The 14,500-nt window shown below is 45.0% G+C and overlaps 1 protein-coding gene across 1 annotated transcript in view; it reads left to right on the forward strand.

Moving 5' to 3' along the window:
- Positions 1-741: 741 nt before the first annotated feature.
- SAMD11 (sterile alpha motif domain containing 11) overlaps positions 742-14,500 on the forward strand; it is a 158,569-nt gene continuing 144,810 nt past the window's right edge. The window contains 1 exon segment of the mRNA XM_055800642.1: positions 742-811. The gene's annotated coding sequence lies outside the window, so the exon portion shown is untranslated.

Consider the following 14,500-nt stretch of genomic DNA (forward strand, 5'->3'; position numbering starts at 1 on the left):
AATTTAAAGTTTTATTGTACTTAAAAGTAAAGTAAACCTCTTGTTTTGTGGTGTTTTATTTGGATTCAGCAGTGAATGGGAGATTTCAAATTTCTGTGGGTCAGTAGGAATTTGGATATGAGGGGAGACTTTGCTATGCTGGTATCAGGTTGGGTATTCATGCAGAGGGGTTTCCTTGTGTGCAGAAAGATGACAACCAGTAAATCCTCCTAAGTGCTGAACACGTTAAGAGTGATGCGGCAGACTCATCTGCAAGTGCTGTCACTGCATATGGGCAGTTCCTGTTGTTGTTGGTACAGATGTCTCATCCTAAACGCTGGTAGAACAGGTCAGATAATTTTTTTTGTGTGTGCACGTTTCCTCTTTACAGGTCATTGTAGAAGAAATTCTTGTGGAGATATGGAGCTGCTGGCAGTATTTGTAATATTTTGAGTGGAGCTTCTTATTATAAATAAATATAATTAATAAATTAATAATCTTAAATAAAAATAAATAATCTTAAATAAAAAAATATTTAAGGAGCTTCTTCTCCTTAAATACAGCATGCAATGTTGATGTATCATTAGTGCTTTCATTTACATAAATGTCACCTTTTTAACACTCCTCGGTTGTATGTGTTGATCTGTTAAATAATGCACATTAAAAAAAAGAAAAGAAAGAGTATTTCATAATCTTGCAGTGTGCTGAACCAATATTTTTCTCTTTATCTTCAAAAGGGTTCTAACAGACAGCAGCACAGGCTTCCTCAAACACAGCTAACTCCAACATACTTCACATCCTACCTGTTACAACCAGCTCTGCGGTTAAGAGGGTAAGTCAGTAACATGCACCATCATTACACGTGGTTCTGCAAACCCATGTTGGAGCTAAGCTGGCAGTCTAGAAGTAATGTGCATCCTCTCCTCTGTGTGGCTTCACTTGGGGGCATGTTGCTGGTGGAAGGAATCCCTCCCTAAAGACAAAAAGCAGCTAAAGTTTGAGGAATACAGAAATGTGGAGACCTTTTTCCAACCTTTCTAGAAAGTCTGTGGTGGAAGTGGTTCATTTAAAGAGTATCATGTGTCTTTGGAGTGTTAGCAGTTGAGAGCAGCGCTAGAAACTGAAGAGTTATTGCATTAATATACGTCAGGCATCTGTACCTCACGGGAACTGCACACCGGGTGGGCATGCGGTGCACTCTGGTCAGCCCCTGTGGTGGTTCTCCTGCCCTCAGATAGGCAAAGCAGGACAGCAAACTCTGGTTTTGGACAAAGGTGCAACTTCTGGCAACTGCTTGCCTTCAGGTGCTGTCCAGTAGCATCGAGGCTGTGGCTGGCTCTGCCTTTGTTCCACTCAGCACTCCAGCCTAGTACCTGCAACGATTCGGCAGCAGTCATTTGAGGGAGCAAAGCACTTCGGACTCTCTCTCCCCCAGGGTTTTCTGCCCTTACAGTAATTTTTTGAAGGCCTCTGTTTTCACAGCACTGGGATAGATGGACCCCTAAAATATACAGCCAATTACATAGCAGAATTTATTAGACTTTATTCTAGTGCATGTTACGTGGTGGGGGTGGGGAAGAAAGAGCGAAATCTGGAAGGAAACCCATAGCAACTGAAAATGTAAGTGTGAGGATTAGAAGTCCCCATAAATATACCTGATTTTGCCATCTCTTTTAATTAAATGCAAGTCATGAAACATGGGCACAGAGTGTGTCAGTGACAGGGTGCAGCAGTGTTCAGAGACAGGAAGGAAGAGTAAGTGGGGGGAACTGGCTCTGTGGCCTGGGGCTGAAATGCAGAGCAGAGCCAGGAGGGTTAAAGCTATGCGGATGATTTAGAGCGAGCCCTTCACAGCAAGGCAAAGGGAAGTCTGCAATCAGTTATTAATGTTTCCCGTTCTATCTTCTCATCTTCATGGGTTTAATTGTAAATTATCCAGCATGCTGTACTTTTCTGCTGTGTTTTCTTCTCCCATCCCAGGTAGGTAGTAGAAGAGACCACACTGATGCTAAGAAGGAAAGAGGGGGGCATAGGAAAGGGCTGTCCCCTCTGAGCTTTGCCTCAGGCTTGTGCAGCCATGAATTGTGAAGCTCTCTGGGCTTTATGCCATGAGTCACTCAGCTTCTGAGGCCGCCTTCCCTCAAAATGATGTGCCAGAATCTGGCTTGTATGAGCAGTGGTGCTTGGTTTACCTCCAGATATGTGTGGCCCAGAGGGCCTATGTCTGAGAGACCAGGTTGAGGTACTATGTTAATTCAATCCTCCTGTAAACAGCTTCCTCATTTTCTTCCCCTTCTATGTATTCAAGCATTTTTGCTTTCCCAGCTCTGTTTCGCCTTTGGTAATCTCCCCGGCATGTACTCCATCAGCACTCCTGTGGGGCTTCTGTGTGTAGGAAATAAAGCCTGTAGTTCAGCGCTATCCATCTAATATCTTCTGACTGCCTTTAATCATAGCATTTTCCATTTAATTGGGAAGGCAGGCACACTTTGCATATTAATACAGCACAGCCTGCACCTCCTAAGCATTAAAATCATAGATGGCTGGGATGTGTTATGCAGCAGCTGCGAACCTGCTGGGTGTCCTTTAGCATCTCTGTGAGTGGGGTATTTTCAGCAGGGCTGTGTTTTGCCCTCCTTGATGAAATCCAACTAAAACAATAACAAAAAATTCCCCCCTCCAAAAAAATATTGTATGGATTCTCTCCATTTAAATAATTGGTCTACTGACAGTGCCACCGTGCCTCTGTCTGTCATGTCCATTGTCTTTCTTAGATCATAACACTGCTGGTCCCATTGTCTGCTCAGGACAGCCAAAGGGGAAAATATCATCTGCCCTTCAGAACTGCTGGTTGTGTAGCATATTCCCCTTCTGTGATCCATCTATCCATGAAAGACCCATTCTTTCTTTTCTTGGCTTCACACTGCCACCCAGGAGTCTGTTTGTGTGAAACCAATAGTTTTGTCTTAATGTCATTGTAGTTGTCATGACTCTTTTTCTTCTCCTTGATCAAAACTTGCCTTGGGACAGACATATTGGTTTTGATTTGGAAGAGGTCTCAGTTGGTCTTTCATGCTTTTATGTTGAAACAGCTTTTCAAGAGCACACTCACATATGTACCTTGCTATAGCTAAGACACAATGGGCAATTGTTGCTGTGATGTACTGTCACCGTTAGTTGATTGTATGTTAGATGCTGTCCAAAAAGATAGCAAATGTGCAGCTCTGTTACAAAGAGGAGGTGTACGCTTTAGACACAAGATAGGTTCCACATAATTTTGATACCCTCTTGAGGTTTCCCATTCTCCAGAGTTTGTGGTGTATGTCTTTGAAATTCCTGTTCAAATCTAGTAGAGGAATTGGTGAGCTGAGTCTGTACTAACATTTGAGTATTTCCATTGTTCAGCAGAATGCAGATGTACAGTCCTGCCATCTTTGAGAACAGTTGCCCCTGGTTTTGGATGGTATGGTGCAAAAAAAGGAGTATGCATCAGACGTTAATTTGCAGGCTATCTATGGCAGGGATTTTATCATCTTTTCTGGTTGAGGTGTGCTGGCCACAGCTTCCAAGCTTGACAGGGTAATGCTGATGACACCAGAGGCAAAGTAGACAGGTAGATTGTCTTAGATTAGATTAGATACATGCTGTGTATGAGGGACAACTTGGGAGGCCTGTCTGGCATTAGCAAATTAAGGAGAAAATGGATTGTAACCACGGCCAAGGCAATGTAACATTTTATTTTCAGGAATATGATAGCTTCCAAGCCATTTTTGTCCTGGTTATCAAGAGGTTCAGCAGTTTAGTGAACTTTGTCTTGTTTGAGAGATTATCAGAAACCACAGATGCTTACTTCTGCTATTTGTGTTTCTGTCTGTCTTCACTGTGACAGCTCCCCTGGGAAGTTTTTAAGTATTACTGTACCTGAGACCTTCTGGATCATGGTCTGTTGTGAGCTGGTATAATCTGTCTCTTGGCTGCAGTGTGTACCAGTAATTCAGCTAGAAGGGAACATGTCAGGATCCAGCAGAGGCACAGAGTTTAATTGTAGGGGAAGGATAGATATGCTTCAGAAGAAATCATAGCTCTTCGGAAGTTGATGACATGGTAGTGGAGGGGAGGTCCAAAACGAACCACTTCTATACCAAACCTCTCTCTGACTTTCCTAATATCTCCACCATTGTTCTGTGGACAAAAAAAGCTCTCCATCTTCCACGCATACATGTTCTCCCATGTCTACATCCATCTTCTCAATGTCATCTTATCTGCTCTCCTCATTGCTACCCCACAGCACCAAGAACACCCCTGCTGTCCACTTGTGACTGCTTCTGTTTACTTTAGCAGAATTCTGCATGAGTGTGTGTTGTGTGTGTCTGTGAGGAGATGGCAGAACATGGAGAGGCATAATCTGGTCAGCAATTTTTCTCATCACTCACCAGGCTCCATTTTTTAAGCAAGAGGACTTTCTGTCTCAAATGCATGAAAGTTCGAGGAGAGTGGCTTGGGGAACAGTATTCAGGGAGAAGGGGTAGAGGGCTTGCATTGCTGCCTTAGGTGATGACAGAAAAAGAATGTGCTGGTCTCACACTCTTGGTCACATTAGCGGGTGCCACAGACCACCCTTCCTACATCCCACCATGGTGTGGCATAGCTTCTGGGTTGCATGAGGGCGGGCTAGGATTCAAAATAGCACTCCAGATACTATAGAGCAGGAATGAGGGGCTGGTACAGAGTTTGGGACTGGAAAGAGATGTTTTGAGTTGCAGTGTCATGCTGGGTATGAGGGACAACTTGGGATGCCTGCCTGGCATTAGCGAATTAAGGACAAAATCGGAGAAGAGCTTACCTCTTCGAGATGTTTCTGCTCCAGGAGCCACATTCATCCTGGAGCTTTGATTCCCCATTTCATGAAGCACTCTATTGATCTTGCTGATAACTCTGCCAGAACTGGTTGCACTTCATAGAACTGTGACCTGTCCTTTCACAGAAGTAACAGCCCTTCATCATTCCCAGTGCTTGGTTATCTCTAGCCTATGTGTCGATACTGGGTCTTGATCATCGTGACCCATCTGGTTGTAATACTTGCTCACACATATGCAGTGACATGCAAACATCCTTATTTTTCCTTAAAAGCATGCCTAAATTCAGCTGCCTTTTGCTTCTACTTCAGTCTGCTTTTTTGGATTCTGATGGTAAAAAATTGCTGGCTAGATTACCCTATCTGTTTGCAGGTGTTGTGTTCCTGTTTTGAGACTGCTGCTGAGATTTCCAGCCAGAATTTTGGAAGAGGGACAGTGAACGTTGTTCTAGTTATAAAAATTAGTCAGATGTTTTCCATAGCTATTAAAATACAACTTGAAAAGGACAAAACAGAGCCAGATCTTGCATGCTGCAAGTTTTTTTCCTTACTGATTTGTCATTGTTCCTGTAGCGTGTCAGTAGCCCTAGTAATTCCTGTTTTTCTGGTCTAGTAAGAGCTATGTCATTGCGTCTCTGTCTTGACCTACAGTTCCCTGTAGACTTCATAATTACAGCCTTCTTTAAAACAGACATCACTTACCATGCCAGAAATTGTCACAGGGTGGAGAAGTAGATCAAAATCCATTAGGGAACAAGAGGTGACTAGATTAATTTCCACCTGAAATTTCAATTAAGCTTTTCGGTATGGAGTTAGTGTGTAAACCAAGCCTAGACATAATGACTCTGTTTTTTTAATTTTATAATTGGTCTGATAGGAAGAAAGAGACAGAGCTTTCTCGAGTTTTGAAGTATGTGGCACTGCTACAGACAACTGAGTAGAGCTGTAGATAGCTGTAAATATTTCAGATTATGAAAGCCACAAATATGTATAGGTTCTCCTCATATTAATGTGTCTGATGTGCTTAAAAGCTGGATATCCAACTGGAAACAAGTCAAAACAGATTCTTCTCCTCATCTTTACTTCAGCTAGAGACCCAGTCCTCTTTACGTCTTTTGGAGTATTCAATAGACTAGTCCCCAAGATAACACTGCTGCACGTGTATCCTATATGTATTTGGGTTTCTGAGGCATCCAAGAGGACTAGTATTCTGTAAGTGTGCTTGGGCTCAGGGTATGTATGCATGCATTGCTGGACCCTTTCCAAAATTTCTGCCTAACAGGCAAACAACTTTTGAAGAGACATTTCCTATAGAGGAACTATGGCTCAGCAATTACCGCTTTTCACTATGTGCTCTCTTCTGTGGGGAGGAGAGGGACCTATTGGTCCATCATCACTGTTGTTATAGACCAGGGGTCCTCAAACTACGGGCCACGGGCCGGATACGGCCCCCCAGGGTCCTCAATCCGTCCCCTGTATTTAAAGAACACCCACCCCCCCCGCCCCCATTGGGGGTTGGGGGGGGGGAAACCAAGCAGCCACAGATGACCGCGTGCTGGACCCCTGTTTAAAAAGTTTGAGGACCCCTGTTATAGACAGTCTAAATAAGACTTGTGCTGCAAAGTGTCTAATCCATTTCTGAAAGGAGAGGTGGGATCCTCTGTGCTGATCCTGTGTGCTGAAACTGCTTTGCTGTTTCTGTGAGTTCTGTTATTTCTGAAGTACCAGACCTAGCTGTTTCCCTGTGCTGACAGAATGACTGCATCCCAGCAATTGTTGGGCTGGAAAACTGGAGTTTTCAGCTGAAACACACAAGCCTGATTCCCAGTATCTTTGGGGAGACAGCTGGCTTTTTGCTTCTTAACAGCAGCAGGCACAGTATACACATTCCGTGCCTTCAACCCTGAAAAGCATCTGTTTGAGCACCATTGTGGAAACAGAAGAATAATATTGCTGGCATTATGCGCTAGGCAGGAATGTAGAATGCAAGATAAATGGAAGTGACAGTTGTCCTTTCTTCAAGGGTCTTTGGGTTTCATTGCCTTTTTAAAAAAATTTTTTTTAATAGAAATTTTACAGGTCTGGCCTGATTAACACTAACCCACAGTGACTGAGCTGCTCAGAGCTCATAGTTTGGAGGTTTCTTCTGATAGGTGACGTTAGCAACTGAGGTCTTGCACAGCCTTTAGCGTGCATTAACATTGAGCAAAAGATGTTGTGTATCAGAAAGAGGAGGACCTGGGTTTCACAACACCTCAGGTCTTTCCCTGACTCTGCCACTTCCTTGTTCTGTGTCCCCAGGAGCCTTATTTAAGTTCTGTCATCTTTATCGGATAGACTGTAATACAAGCATAATCACTGGCCATCTCCATCACACTGAAATTGTGAGACTTTGTTATCAAGGATCTATAGAAGTAGCTAGAAGTCTGAGGAAAGTTACGGGAGCATTAAGTTTCTTAATTCTCAATAGAGAGAAGAGAAAGAAGGATTATGGAGTTTGGTGATTTTTTCATAGCTTATAGTGAGACCAGGAATTGCCCCAGAAGAGCACAGGAGGCTGTTCCTAAGGCTGGAAGGCATTGAGGAGCTCTTCTCTAGGCTACAATATGTTTTTTGCAGTGGCTGTTACTGCTCAAAAATGTCAGTGTGTACATGCCACTAACAGATCTGTGCTTTTGGAAGTTCAGTGCTGGGAAGGAGAAGTGGGTGTTGCCCTCAGGATAGCAGAGGTCTTTTGTCTTTTCATGGGTTGTGAAAATAGTTCTGTTTGTTCTTTTGAATGGCAACAGGAGTAAAGTGCCTTCTCATTTTTTAGACACTCGTGAAGATGGATGGAGGAAAAAAGAGACATAATGTCTAGAAAGCTACTGATCAGGCTTAATCAGCAACTTGCTACTGTGAAACACTAAAAGGATGCCCCCAAAATTTAGGGACTAGAAAGTCACTGGGCTCCTTTGAGTCCTGTTTTTTTAATTTTATTGAATATCCTCTACTTCTACTACTTGCAGTACACGTCTTCTGAGCATGTCCTTCCACATTGTCAGTGTGTGTATAGAAAATCAGATCCATACAAATTATGTGTGCATATAGATCTGTACAAACCACGTGTGTGTACACCCATATGCATGTGCATGCACACGCACATGCACACACACAGCGCCACATAACTACAGACCTCGGGGGCAGCCTTGGGAGCCCCTGGAGAACAGGCTGTTATTGCACTTATTTTGTCACCCTTATTTCTAATCAGACACACACACACATGCACACACCTCTCACTGGCTCACTTCAGCTCTATCTATTTTCTTTTATTATCCTGGCAGGAGACAAGCTTCATTAGGGGAGTGGAGTCTCTAACAAGGATGGGGAATGGCAACAACAAAAGGATGTAGCAATATAAAGTTATGTCAAAAAACCTTTACAAGAAAAATGGCTGACATTAGAAACAGTGTGCATTAAAAATTCAAGACGGTTGGAAGGGGGGGCAGGACTGGGGAGAGAGAAACAAATAAATACACAGGCTTTAAATTAATAAATCCTTGTATTTGGGAAATGCATCAAACCCTGTGTGCTATTAAAACTGGTTTTATTTCTATTATTGTTAATAACAATAATATATACATTTTTTTCTTTGGATCTCAGTGGGCTATCAGCATTTTAAATACACGTTTAACCGGCTAAGCAATCTTTCCCTTGTACTGTTTCTGTTGCTAATATTGAGTGACTGGAAAGTCAGTTTCATCATACCTGAAATGGAACTGGCTAACTTGGCCAGCAAATAACTATCAGCCCCAATTTAGTCAGCTCTGTAAAGTTATACCAACCCATCCATCCTGTTTCCTTTGGCTAATCAGGTACACTAGCAATCTAGTTATCCCTGGGTTTTTCTAGTCAAGCTCTTGTGGCGAATCAGACACAAAAAACCACTTTAGACTAATGTACAGGTAATAGATTAATCAGTTTTTGCAAGGAGCTGAGAAGTCCAAATGTACCTGTAAGGGAGAAGGACATGGAAAGGAAGTTGGATTGCTGTGCTATTTAAGCACTAGGAAATTTACTTCTTAGTCTGATCTTACCCCTGAAGATCTCAAACACGTATTTATTTCCCTCCTTCTCTGCAAATTGACAAACATAACTGTATAGTGTAAAACTGGCTCACTAATCCAGTTCTGCAATTAGCAGGTTTTGAAATTAGAACTTCCACTTCTATCACCTGCCTCCTTAGAGAGGCGAAGACGTGTGCGATAGGTAGCAGGCTCCCCCGTTGCCATATAGCTGAGCTGTGCACCTGAGTGGGGACGCCCTGAAGGCAGGACAGTGGCAGAGGCAAGTTTGCCATTTTGCTCCCCTAACTTTGAGAATTCAGAAGAGGCCCAAGGTTCTCCAGCCTGACCCGTGCAGTCCTCCTCACCTACACTAAATCCATATTGAAATTGTGATTGCTGTCACCCAACACCTGAGCTTGAATTTGCAGTTGCAGATAAACATGCAGGGATGGTTTCTAGGTAGAGAACCTCTCATGGTGCTGGTTTTATCTGCTTCTCAGGGTGTGTTAGCAGATGCCCATGGGTTATAGCGTTGTTTGGAGTTCCTGTAGTAGGGGCCCTGCCTTCCCAGCTTCTCCTTCGTGTCAGGTTTCTCCCACTTTTTACAAGGCTCATTTATAGTGTTGTAATTATAGACTTTTACAGACTTTCGCCAAACCAATTCTACCCACCTTTGGTTTTAAATGCATTTAAAAAATGACACAGCAATGCGCAGAAGTTACCAATGGTTCTTGGGAGCACCAGAGGTTGGGCAGGGTGTGGGGGTAAGGGATTCCTCTTGTCTCAGAGGGCAGCTTGCTTTTTAACTTTTGTGCAGCCAGCATGAAAAGACGGTGAGAAAATAACCCTCTCAAATGTGTAAGTTGGGTGGTAGAACCATCAGCACAGCATCTCCAAAATACAGCTTCAGATTGAAAAGGTCCCACAAAACAAAGGAGATAAAACCAGGAACATCATTCTTTGGCACTTTCAGCTTTATTGCTTTAAAAGTGGAAGCAGCAGAGCCATGCTTAACAAATCCTGTGATTTGGAGAGTATATAAAGCTCTGCACAGTATTAAGACTACTTCATACCTGGTGCTACTGTCTGTTGTACTCCTGACTTTCTGAATAGCTCTAACAATCTGCCATGTGCTTTAGACAGGTCAAAAAAAGACTCCTACCTACATCTAAACTCTCTCACCTCCCAGTATCTCTCTCTCTTTGTGTCTTTACCTATGCAGCCTTCCTTCCTTCCACCCTAGCAGACGGCCATGGGCCTGTCTTTTGTTCTTTTATGTATAATTGCATTGGGTTTACATGAAGAATGGGGCATCCTGCTGGATGGACACGGAGGATTTTTTCCTTTCTGTTTTCTTGCTACAACTGCTATGTGCTCATTGAAGTATTTTTTCTCACCATTTGTGCTTCTCTCCTCAGCAGTGTGAGGTTGGATATTTAGTTGTCCAGGTGGCAGCTTTTTTAGTTCCCTTTATTACAACTGCTCAGAAAGGGTAAAGTACCAGAGTATCTCCTGCCGTTCCTTGTAGCCTTCAGGGAACCGTATCTTCCCTAACAGTTCCCTAAACAGGCCCTCCAGCAGGATAGGATCTCTGTCACTCTTCAAGGCACGCTCTCTGTACTAGTAGTGTGGAGTGTAGGCAGAGTTAAGAGTTGTTTGGAAGCATCAGTGGAAAGGGACAGTTGTGTGTTGTGGTTAGCGTAATGCCTGCTTTGTGATTTGTTCAGGTGACATAATGCAACCCAAAGCAGTGGGAAAGCTTTGTATACAGACAGACACAGGACCTGTGGGAGCTGGGTGTTTCTGAACTCCCACTGTAATATCAGTTCATGACCCTCTGAATGGTGTAATACCTGCACATGTTTATTCACTGGCCTTCCATGTGCAGCAGGGCAGGGAAAGCAGGAAAAGAAGGTGGTGAAAGGAGGCTGGGGTCAATGTGTTGACAGTAAAATACTCACTGAGAAAAAAAGTTCACTTTGAAGAACAGTGACAACCACTTTTTCTATCTCTGTGCAGTTGTGCATATGTATGTGTGCAGGCGCATGCTTTCTCTCTCTCACACACAGTTCTCTTAATATTATTTGTCCTTATTACATATTATTTTTCTTTATTATGATCTATATGCCATGGCTTTGTTACAATTTGTTCCTCTGCCCTCAAAAGAGGTTACAGAAGGCCTCACATAGCAAAAAGACAGGCATCCCTGTATAGGGGAAGAAACATGGCTTTCTCCCTAAGCAGTGACTCCAATGTTTCTCCTAAGCTATAATGAACATCATTTCCTGGCTTCCACAAAAGAATCTGGTTTTAGTTGTACCAAGTCTGTGAGCCAAGCTTTTATCCATGGTTATGGTCCCCAATTCCTTTGCAGCTGAGTGTGAGTAACTGCCAATAGTGTCAACAGGAGCTGCTTGCTGGAACAATGTCCCTCCCTTCTCCAGCTTACTCTTCTAGATCTTGATTTTCATCTTGCCTATTAAAAGAGATTCACTTAATGATTGCCCTTAAAGCAGGCTGATCCTTGTTCTGGTTGGGGAGGAACTTTCCTGGACTGGTTTACAACAGCTTCACCCAGTGCTGCTCTTAAAATTAGTCAAAATTTAGGGACATTTCCACAGCTCAAAATGTCTTAAGAGGCAGCATTACATTTGGGTACGTATGTGTAAATAACAATGATCAAGTGAATAATGCTTTCGAAGTTGCCAATAATGTTTCAGTGTTCACCTGAAGGAACCTTAGCCTGTCACTTGCTTCTGAGCAAAAAGATGCCCAGTTTTGTCAGTAGCATTGCTTTGCTGGAAAATCCTAAAGTGCCATGTCTCCAGTACCCTGGAAATTTTCTTCTTTCTTTGGTAACAGAATAGCTTAGCTCCCCAAACCAGAAAACTGAAAGCCGGAACCTGCTTAGCAAGCTAAAGGCAGAATCTTCAAAGAAATGTAAAAGAGACTGGAGCTGTGTCAGAATGAGACTTTCAGAACTAAGTATCTGGGGAGCCCAAGGACATGTGCTTTCCACTCCCTCAGACCTTTTGTCTTCACTGAGAAAAAATACGTGTTTTTGAAATGTATAAATTTCAATTTTTTATGGCCAAGGCCTTACTGCTTCATCCACATCAAAATTTAAAGCTGGGCCAGTGCTTGAGCGCCTTTGAAAATGCTGTAACAGAGTAACAGCAAGTAACAGAGAAAAAAAGAGGGGAGATGCAAGACCACAGGAATAAGAACCTTTCCTTAAGAAAATGTTGCTGTTTCCTTCGAGGTGACTGATTCTCCTTGTATGCCCCGTATTTGCTTTCTTCATTGTACTCTGTCCGCTCTGTGATCTAGTGCAGGCTCTGCCCCCCTGAAAGCTCATCTTCTGCCATAGCTGCACTCCCCCTGGCCACCTGCTCTCTTGCCCCTCGCTCATCACTGCGCCTCTAGGACTTTTCCTTGAACTCACATGGGAAGTGGTAAAGTTGTCAGAAAGCCTGGATTTCCCGGAGCTGATGTCGTTCACATGGCAAGGAGCGTCAGATTTTTTGTGTTACAGGAAACCCATGACAACGATAAAAACAACAATGCCCCACCCTCCCACTTCTTTACAGGCCATGACTTAGATGATTGTGATGCTGGCAGCAAGAGGTAATCTCGGTTTGGGAAACGGGTCTAAGGCAGAGTTGGGAAAAACTTTTGAGAACCATTGTGGGGTTGGGAATACAGCAGTGAGTGGTGTGAAGTGTTGTTTCATGACATGGAAGCTCTTTTTTTTTTTTTTTTCATGGGTTGTGCATTGTAACATGGCATAAATAATCTTTGCTGGGTATTCAGATCTGCATGCAGCACTGTGTGGCTTATAGAGCCCCTGTGATGGAACAATGCCAGTGAGCAGTAAAGGAGGAGTTAATGAAAACCTTCAAATACAACCAGCTCCCCTGTGGCAGAGCAAAAGAAACAAACTCTGAGCTTAGGTTTCAGTGCTGTGTTTGGGGTTTTTGATCTGGCATCCAGTTTGGATGCCAGAAGTTTCTAAAGCTGGCCTGGTATGACTCTGATCCTATTTGAGACATTGGCAAAACTCATGTGGAATTCAGTAATGCAAGAGAGAGCAGAGTTTTGGAGCTTATCAGCTAGCTGTTTGGGATGGGGACCATCTTTTGTCCTTTTGTCTGTACAGCACCTTACACAGTATGGTCCTGGACGGAGATGTAACAGCAGTGCAAATAATAATGTTTTGTGAGTTGATCAGGGCTTAGAGCAAGTATACATGTATGCTACATGTCTATATGTATGATTGTCAGAATTAGGGAGTAGCTAATATTTAATCATGGTAAATAGACGTGTTTTCTTCTCTTTTCCTGAGGAGGTGGTCAACCATCCAGCTATTATTTATTTATTAAATATCACTGGAGATGGTTCAGCAGCAGGGGAGCACTGCTCTGTCTCCAGAATGATGATGGCCATCAGGCTTGAGAAATCAGTCATTTCTGGCAAGAAAAAAACTGTTTGGTGGGTTAATGATGCAGGGTAAATACTGACAGTGGCCAGTGGTATGAGCATGCCAGACATGACCTAAGGGAATCATAGATTCTGAGGGGGCTGTTGCAGCTGCTTCTTTGTAATGTGATTGCTTCTTTATAATGGCTTCAACTTCTCCTTCCCGCCCCCCCCCCTTATCATTATTGACCAAGGAGCATCAGTAAGGCTAGAGAATAAATAGTTCCCTGATGGTTAACAACAGGCTCTCCACCAATTGGAATTCAAGCTGTGCTCCCTGTTATATTCTTTATAATCACACTTTATTGCATAGAGCAGAAAATAAAGCATCCATCTATCCAAGCCCCCCTTTTCCTCCTCGCTACCCCTGGGAAATTGGGTGCTGTGTCTTCTGACGGAGCAGGTGAGAGCAGGCTCTAGGGCAGGGCATGCAGCGGTGGGACGGGGTGATCCTGCAGACTGGGAGCCTCGCTCACTGGGAAACTCGCTCCCAACGGCGGGGGCAGGAGAACCCCTCCCCGGCGTGCGGCTGCTCCCGCTCGGCGCCGGGACCCCCGGGGAGCGCCGGCCGCCTCGTCCCGGCGCGGGGGTCAGCTCGGCGTCGCTCCCCGCCGTAGCCTAGCCGCGAAGGCGAGGCGAGGCGCGGTGCTGTCCGTGTGTGTGGTGGCGGCGCCGCTCGGCTCCCCCCCGCCCGCCCGCCCTCCGCAGCCGGCCCCGCCCGGCCCCGCGGCCCCGCCGCCCGCCCCCGCTGCCGCCACCCCCGGCGGCGCGGCGCGGCTCGACGGGGCGGGTGGCGGGGCCGCCTGGCTCCTGCGCGCCCCAGTGTTTGCGCAGCCGCCCCCCCGCCTGGGGCTGGCTTGGGGCTGGCTCCAGGCTCCCGGGGGCGGGAGGTGATGATTTTCCAGTGGGTATTTGTCAGGTCAGAGTCTGCGCCGCCCGCCGGGCTCCGCGCCTCGCTCCCCGGGTTATTTATTACCTCTCTCCCCGGCGGCAGCGCTGCGGCTCCGGGGGCTGCTGCCAGCAACCGGCGGCGGCGGCGGGGGCCCCGCCGGGGGGTTCTCGAGCAGCGACGGGCCGGCTGGCCCCGCTCCTCGTCTCGCCGCAGCGCTCCAGGCCCAGGGCCGGCCGTGGCCGCCGCTCG

This window comes from Falco peregrinus, chromosome 3 (assembly GCF_023634155.1).
Source record: "Falco peregrinus isolate bFalPer1 chromosome 3, bFalPer1.pri, whole genome shotgun sequence".
In the NCBI taxonomy this organism is placed as follows: domain Eukaryota; kingdom Metazoa; phylum Chordata; class Aves; order Falconiformes; family Falconidae; genus Falco; species Falco peregrinus.